Source organism: Microtus ochrogaster, chromosome 8 (assembly GCF_000317375.1).
Source record: "Microtus ochrogaster isolate Prairie Vole_2 chromosome 8, MicOch1.0, whole genome shotgun sequence".
Taxonomy (NCBI): domain Eukaryota; kingdom Metazoa; phylum Chordata; class Mammalia; order Rodentia; family Cricetidae; genus Microtus; species Microtus ochrogaster.
Genome location: NC_022015.1, coordinates 55,877,290 through 55,886,025, shown reverse-complemented (window position 1 = coordinate 55,886,025; position 8,736 = coordinate 55,877,290). Strand labels below are relative to the sequence as shown.

At 50.3% G+C, this 8,736-nt stretch overlaps 1 protein-coding gene across 5 annotated transcripts in view; it reads right to left on the bottom strand.

Moving 5' to 3' along the window:
• The window catches only part of Smarca2 (SWI/SNF related, matrix associated, actin dependent regulator of chromatin, subfamily a, member 2), a 170,199-nt gene extending 161,758 nt beyond the window's left edge, over positions 1-8,441 (bottom strand). The window contains exon 1 of one of the 5 annotated variants that reach the window (XM_013348059.2): positions 8,318-8,441. The gene's annotated coding sequence lies outside the window, so the exon portion shown is untranslated. Of the gene's footprint in view, positions 1-6,022; positions 6,114-6,524; positions 6,591-7,559; positions 7,734-8,317 lie in introns of those variants that run through there. The other 4 variants (XM_026781645.1, XM_026781644.1, XM_005352094.3 and 1 more) reach the window with 4 other exon arrangements.
• Between the last annotated feature and the right edge of the window lie 295 nt (positions 8,442-8,736).

Here is an 8,736-nt window from a genome sequence, read left to right as displayed (position 1 = left end):
AAAAAAGAAAACACATTCTCATGGTTATTCATGTTGGCTTGCCATTCATTTCAAAGTCATATACGTTTTAAGAAGTGCTTGGATGAGAACTTTTCCGTTCACTGGGCTTCTGTGAACTTTCTTTCATTGGGGAAACAAATTTAGGACATGCCTGAGTTGCTGCCCTGCCTTTAAATAAACTGCCTTGGGACCTGTCCTTGCCCAGAATCAGACCTGGCAAAGGCTGGGAGGAAGCTCAGTGCACAGGGCAGATAACAACAAACTGAGCTTCATTAATTAGCACCACCACCCCCCCTCCCCCAGCCACCACCTCTTCCCCAGCCCTGCAGTGCTCCAGCACTGCCTGGATCCTGGCTTCACCTTCTCTCTGTAGATACCTGAGTTCCCACCCTACACTAGTCCTCCACCTGTGATGCCTTCTATACCATGCTAGAGAGGATCAATGTCATTCCCACACAGGGAAAGGGGTGTTAATAAGAAAATCCAAAACATAAGAGGCCCCTTCAATACAGAAACAGTACCCCTCTCTAATCTGAGACTCAGGGATTAGGGACAAGCAAAGGTTAACTCACTCAAAGTTTAGCACACACTGCTAAGGCCCTTGGCCATAAAAGAAGCCAGCAAATCAAACCATCAAAAGCTAGCTTCAAAGTGGGTATCTTGAAGCATAACCAACCACTTGTGCATTTTGTGTATAAGCCTGTCCATCCCAGACATATAAAGGCTCTTCCCCAAAGCGATCTCATCTTAGGATGCTGAAAACAATCAACTGCATTTTCTGTTAAGAAAATTTCATCTTTACATGAAACATTTTTTAAGTAGGAAATGCATGCCTTCAAAATCTGGTTGACAGACTCACTTTTATTTAGGAGCAAAACTCAACATTTAGGCTTACAAGGGGAGTGAGCCTGGATTGTACATGTGATGGACAGCCTGATGGCACTGGGGATTGAACCTAGGGAATGAGCCTAACCTGTACATGTTAGGCAATCTCTCTACCACTAAAGCACACCTCTAGCCCAGTTGATCTTTAATATGCCCAACATTCCCTGACAATCAACAATGAACCCTTTGACTCCACGGCAGTAAAAACTGAGAGCAGCCGTTTATGAGTCTGTCATCAATCAACAGGTCCACCGAACCTCTTTGGGTTCCAAGTTCCTTACCAACTGCAGATGCACACTGGAAAGCCAGCAACAAGTTTAGCTTTGAGAGGAACTAAATAAAATATAAGGTGTGCAGATACCTTGCGAGATTATGGTAGACAAACGCTCATTACTGCCAGGATCCTTAGATGATCTACAAGTCTCGCCGTGAACTTGAATATACAAATTACAAATAGTTCAAACTTTCTGAGAGAGACTGGAGAGATGGCCCTGAGGATAACAGCACTGGCTGCCCTTCCTAAGGACTGGTTCATAGCACCCACAGGGTGGGCTCGTGACTGTTTGCAACTTCTGGCCTCCGTGAGTACCAGGCATGCACACAGTACACAGACATACATGCAGACAAAACATATGCATGCAAAACAAATAATATAGAGATATTCAATTCCAAGAGACAAGTCTCCAACATATAGTGGGCAGAATATTCATGCTCTAGTCTAGACATCTTGGCTCTCCACAAATCTTCAACTTTATCTTGTAAAACTCTCCTGCAGGGACCTCTTGGTCCAGGCAAACCGGTCCAAACAGGTACAGTGGTCGACCCAAGGCTTGTTCAAGCTTAGTCCCTGTGACCTCAGGCTTTTCTTCTGACCCCAAATGACCTGCATCAGCAACCCCCATTTCTGTTCTTCTCCTACACAACCCTAACCCCTGGCTCTAAGATTTAATCAGTCCCACGAAGTCAAGAGAGGTGGCCCTGGCCTCCCTCTGTCACAGGGCTCAGCAAGTCACTCGCTTCTCCTGTGTTTAAATGCTTGAGTACATTCTGGAAAACACATCACTTCATACTGACCACTTAATTTTTTTTTCAACAGAATTTTGGACTTTGCTTAATGGCAATTCAGAACAAAACAGCAAACCACAGAATAGCAGCAAATATTTGCCAAGCTGTTATGTGTCGAGTTGTTAAAAAGCCTGGGGGCAGGGGAGGTTTTCCTCCCAGACATCCAATTTCCATAGGGATGGCTCATCTCCCAGTGGGATGGCAGAAACTGCAGTTGACCACATCCAGCAGGCAAAGAAATGTACAAGCATCCCAAGCAAGAAGAGCACAATTGAATGCAAATGCCCAGAGGATCCCTTCGGGTAACCTGGGTACCAACACTCCACGTATAGTTCTTCTCAGTTAGCCTTTTCTCTCTCTCTTTTTTACATAATTTTAACTCCCAAATGCCAAATCCAGTTTTTAAAGCAAGGGGAAGGACAACTATACCTTAATGGCCTTTAAACTCTGTTCTATCTCAGTTTCATCTCTGGGGATTCCATTCATCAGTTACAAACCCCAGACCATACTTAGATTAAATAACTTTTTTTGAAGAGTTTCAAATACAGTAGTGTTTGAACAAAGGTAGATCATATACTGGTATAAGACTGGTGCTTACCCCCAGAAAAATGCAGATTTCTTAGATGCTTTAAGTCACCAAGAATTATAGCCTGAATATACCTGTCAGAATGTCCACCGGTCTCATGGAACCAGTAAACTACCGCAGTTCAAACCAAGTTTTCCAGAACCCCAGAAATAAACCGTGGATTAGGGATGCTGCTGGGTGGTATTCGCCTGGCATACACAAAGCCCTGGGTTCCATCCTTAGCACAGGGTGTGGCAATACACAGCTGCAATTCCAGCACTTGGGTTATCGGACCAGGAAGGCTGGCAAATTAAAAAAAATGATCAAACTCTGTATCACTATCCGACTCATCATTCTAGATGATCATGTGAGAGAATTAATGAGGGGTTTCTGGTCAATGTTCAAAAACCTCACCATTTAGCTACCGGACTTCACGGGTCCCTTCTATATTTTCCTGAGGTACAATTATCCAAGCATTTAAACTCTACTTAGAAAACTTAAGTACTTGAAAGTGATATATATATATATATATATACACACACACACACACACACACACACACACACACACACACACATATCCCCGAACACTTTCAAGAAAAGGTGCTAAATTAATGTGGACAAATGCTAAAATTCTAAGAAAACAGTAACAGAGACCTAAAGTCTTTCAAACCCTGGGTGCAAGCTCCCTTTCATCATAAATACACAATAAGGCGAATAAACATGCTCTTTCATAAACTCTGATAGGGTGTAGTGTTAGACCCCTAAGTTCTCTGATAAACACAGTCACAACTTTCTGTATAGAAATAACAAGCAACACCTACAACTTCCTAAACATCCTATCAAATAAATTAATTACCAGCATCTGTATTTTCTATACCTAATTACTATATACTATACCAATTATACTCAAATCTTATTAACTGGCTAGATATTAAAAGTTCCACACACACTTTTTTTTCCCCTCAAAGACGAAAGAAAAAAATCAAAAGTAACCTCCAAATATAACTTTTCATGAGGGGCATTTTCTCATTTGTTCATTAGAAATTACCACAGGAGGGAACTGTGACCCACAGTTTTCTGAGGCCACTCATGCAAAGGGACACACACTGTCCACTTCCTACAGCATCTTAAGTATAAAAACTGGTATGAATCAAAACTTCTGGTGGTTCAGGCTGGCTAGCACTCCTTCCCAGTGCTGAGACATGGAAACGATCCTCAGCATGGTGCCTGAGATAAGTCAGTCCTCATGGCAGCATGTCAAAATGTCATAAATAGTGATTTATTGTATCTCTAGAGTAGCACAAAGCTGCTGACCTAGGAGGGCTTGACAAAGGCCTTGTTTACAAAGGAAGACTTCTAAGGGAGAGAGAAAACTGGGAACGCTGGAGGACAGCGCCACTTCCATAATTTATGAAACTTCTCTGTTTACGGTCCTTCTCCAAAACACAATGAACCTTTAAAATGAGACGTCAAAATATTACAGTATTATAGAGCACCACCGCCGCCTTATAGAAGAGAAAGTTGTGCTTTGACTCCCCCACCCCCAACACACCCTGTCTGCAGAATGGTTTATTTTAAACTTAATCAAAGAAATAGAACTTTAAATAATTACCTGCAGAGGGGTTACTTTCTAGGTATACTGTGTCAGGAGTACTTAGAAGAGAGAATTCAAGCGCCAACCGTACAAGAAGCACGCTTTTATTGCGGTCAATTCTAAGCCTCAGGTGTTGGCCAGAACACTTTTCAAGAAACTTGATGAGAAATGTTGAAAAAAAAAACCCACTTTACAAAAGAACAAAAGGAAAGATCTAAGACTGCTTTGAACAGGCTTGGCGGTGAATGTTTTCAGTGAGACACCACAGCGCTGCCAGAGCCAAAGCTGGTCTGAGTGAAGCAAGGCCTGGGAGAAAGGCAGCATCATTCCCTCCCTGCCAAAGGTCCTGACACCCCAAATCCTAACTCATTTAAAAATTCTCTACCAATATGGCAACATTTTTTCAAAGGCCCAAACAAAAACTAGCTGTACCTCCACCCTGTGGACTATTTACCCCTCAACCTACTGCAATAAGTACCTGATAAACAATTAAGGGTGTCTCTAGATCTCCTTTTTACAGTAGTTAACATTTGAGGTGGAAGGGAGCATTTTGCAGCCCTTTTGTTTTTTACATTCTTAAGAGATTTTTTTCTTAAAATTGTTTTCTCAGTGTCTATTAACTGTACAAAATAATGGGTTTCATTATGGCATTCTCCTACGTGTTTATAGTTGTTCCTTAACCCAATTACCCTCTCTTGTCCTTGGTCCCAAGTCCCCCACCTCTTTATTGCCCCCCCCCCTACTATCCAAAGGCAGTATTTTAAAAGCAAGTCAGCAAGCCTAGAGGAATAAAAGGGCAATTAGATTCTGAAAAGACAAAGTGTGTCTCTATTTGCATAATAATGCCACCTAAGAATCAACCCAGCCACACCTCCTAACCCTTCACCAGCTTGTGCTTTGGAGTAGCCTGGGAGGCCAGAGGAGTCCCTAGTGAGTAGCAACTTCAGGTGTGGCTTCAGGAATGGGAGGCTGAAGACGCAGGAACGTGCATTTGTAAGTATCTGCACACATATAACATCAAACGTGGCTTTTATATTAATTAGAAGAGTTCTTACTGTTTTCTAAGTCCTCGGTGGTTTGGACAGGAATTCTGTGCTATCCAACCCCAAGCAACTCTCAAACCAACTTACTTATCTCCACAAAGCAAGGCATACAACAAAGTGAAAAGTTTGACAATTAACTGAAACCTTAAACATTACCACGCCGCGCAATAAACAGACGTGTGTCCCTAACGTCTTCCTTACGCTCCATTGTTATGCATACAAAGGAATACGTGCCAACGTGATGACTAGAAAGGAGACAACGATGACACCTCTACAAAACGTTGCTAACTCGGTCACTCCGCTTTTTCAAAAGCACCACCTCCCTCCACCGCACCGGAGAGGAGGGGGAAAAGGACACAGCCTGGCAAAACTCCCCAAAAGTTATATAAACAAAAGAGAGAGAAGCCCGGTGTGGGCTTTGCACCCATGTGCTACTAAAATTACATAACACCCGGTGCAGACACTGAATGAGGAATGATTCTGCACTACACCCCCGCTCTCTCCACTCCTACACCTTCCTCCTTCGCTTGAAACACCCCTATGCCCTGCGCGAGAGTGGACCGCTTGGTATGTTTCTTTTCTTAGTGGAGTAAATCCTTGGAGAGTTGGAGGGACATTAAGGCCCGAAGTTTGAACGTGCAACAGCCGCAGACTCTCCGGACCTGGAGCCGAAAGGACTGACAACAGCAGCCACCCGCGAGGCCTCCTTCTCCCCCGCGCGGTGCCTCCCGCTGGAAAGTTTTCCCTGCGATCGATTGCCTGCCTGACTTTGCTAGGAAGGCGAGCCAGAGACCCGAGGGGGCCTCGAAGAGAAAGACCTAGAAAGCTCGGCGGGTAGTGGCGGCGGAGGGAGGAGCAGGCTCCTTACCTGGGCGACTCGGAATGGCCCGGGGCTCAGGCTGGCAGCGCCCGGGACGGCGAGGGAGCGGGGTGCACACCACTGCTTAGGCCGGCGCCCGCGGCCCTGCCCCCGCCGCCTCCTCTTCCTCCCTCGCGCGCGTCATGTCACGGCGATCAAACATGTCTGTGCGCTTCACCGCGGTGACTTCCTGATTCTCCTTCGCTCGCGCGCGCCACGCACTCGCCCTCGCCGCCGCAGCCGCACGCACCGCCACTGCCACCCGCCCTCTCGCCGCCAGACCCCGGCGGGTCTGCGTCCGGCTCCCGGGAGGGCTAGGGCGGGAGGAGCAGCCGGCGCAGCTAGCCACGCACTGGTCCCTAGCACACTGCACACTCGCGCCAGCCCGCCGCCCCCTCCTGCCCCTCCACCCGACTTGTGGCCCTGCCAAACTTTTTTTTTTCCGGGTTGATTGGTGTCCAACTTCCCTCCGCCTCCATCCCCCAGGCAGCCCCACCAGCCCAGTGCTCACCACCATCCGCAGCGAACAGCAACCCGGATAAAAATAATAATGTAATCCAGGCGGCGGGGGCGAACGCAGACACCCGCACCCGGCGATCTCCCGCGGGTACCGGAAACCGGCGCAAGCGCCCGGACCGGAGCGCGGGTGTCTCCTGGAGTCCGCACCGCTGCGACCCGCCCGGCGCGGTGTCACTGTGTCCAGGCCGCGCGGCCTGGTGCGGGGCACCGGGGGGCACTGTGATGGTGTGCGCTTGGTGGCTGGAGGGCGCCCAGGGGCTGGCAAGCTGGACCGGTGATTTGGGGAAGTGCATCGCGACACCTTTGCAGACGGCGTGGCGGTTTTGCAATGCCAACGGGAGGGGAGAAGACCCGGCATCAGGGGGAGATAGGGGAAGGGGTGAACTAGGTTGGGATGGAAATAAAGCAAACTCGAAAGCAGGGAGCGAGAAGGAAGGGGTGAGTGTCATCGCTGGGAGGAGGCTCCCACCGGCTCTCCCCGCCTCCCTCCTTCTCCACCCCCCCATTCCCTCCCCGTTGCAGCCCTTTCCCTTCCCGGGCGAAAGCCTCGGCCGCTACCCGGGTGCGCACGGGTCCTGTTGTGACAGTCAGGCAGAGAGGATTATCCGGATCATGGCCTCCCGAGCCCTTAGCCGCCGCGGCTCTCCCGGGTCCCTGTGCGCCCCTGACACCTAGACCATCCCAGACGCCCCACAGCCACGGCTTCCGCGGCTCAAGCCAAGGAAAGACACAAGCAAAAGAAAACAAACCAGAGAGGCGGGGGAGGGCAGGCTAACGGAGCCCTGCGGGTACCTCAGACCTCTTTCCTTGGGGCTTCCTTCCACCCTCCCACAATGGGACCGGGGTTGGACACCCTGAACTTCCACACCCCAGCCCGCGCTGCCTCCAGGTACCAAACAGGGAGGTCCTCGGCGCCACGGCCACAGCCCCCGGGGCAGCCCCTTCGCCTGTAGGCCTGTCACCAGTCAACATCCCCCCCCCCCCGCCCCTCCCCCGCCCGAGGGGACCCGAGGAGTGGAGGCAACACCTCCGAGCCCGGGCAGGCACTGACTCCGCCGTAGTGGCCGCCGCCTGCTAGGTGAGCCAGCCGGGACTACAGCCGCCTCCAAGGTCTGCTCGCGTCCCCGCAGCCGGAGCCCTTTAAACAAGTCTCTGGGAGGCGAGTAGCAGCCGTGTGGTTGGCGCCCTGCCGCCAGCCCGGGCTCTTCGCCCTCCTTTCTCGTTTCCTTCCAACTCTAATGGGGAGGATGGCTCGGGGTGAACTGTCGCGTTTCCTTCCAGCTTCCCTCTCCGTTTTCCCCCAGACTCTCTCCTTCTCCTGCCATCAGCCCTCCCCACCTCTGCTTTTAAGGGGTGGGGGGGGGGATGCAACCTGGCCGAGAGTGTGTTGCAACCCTGAGTTGGCAGCTCATCGCTGTCAGCCTGCCAGGGGTCAAGGCTATGGCTTGTTGGGATTTATTCCCCTTGCCCCCTTGAAATAGTAATTATTACTGTTGTTATTAGAATGGCAAGGTTCCGTTCAAACTTTCTGGTTTCTTCTATCACCGCCCGGGAGCTGTCGTTAGAGCACCTGAGGCCCGCGAGGAAGAGGCGGGCTTTTTTGTTGTTGTAGCGGTTGGCCCGCCTGTTTGTTTTGGTCTTCGAGCATGCACAATAAATAATGATTAGGATAAGGATGCATAATCCGGGGCGAAGGCGGCGCGGTGCCGGAGGGGTTCGGCTGCGACTGCAGCAGGGAGGCCGGAGCCGGGGAGAGAAGAGAAAGGAGTTGTAAGTTATATTTACCTTGCTCGCGAGCAGTGTGCTGGTTGAATCTTCCCTCTCTGAGTCACCCAGAGTACAGAAACAGAGGGAGCGAGGACTAGATTATGAATATGACTTCATTGATGACAGCCGTCCCCTCCTCTTCCTAAACTCGGGCTCCGCCCCGCGTCCCACCCTCGCCGCCTCCACGGGCGCCGGAAGACGCGCCGCAGTTGGCCCCGCGCGCCGCTCCTCCCTGCCCGACCCGGCGCGGGTTGGCGGGACGCTCCTGTCACTCGCCTTGCTCAGCGACTCCGGGCGCGCGGGGGGAGCAGGGGGCGGTGTGCAAGAATGTGGATCGAGACAGCTCTACTGTATGCGTGGATCCGTGTGTGTCTGCGAGGCGCCGGCTCTCCGCTCTGTTTGTGCCTGGAGCAGAGAAACTGCGCAGGACACGCAGC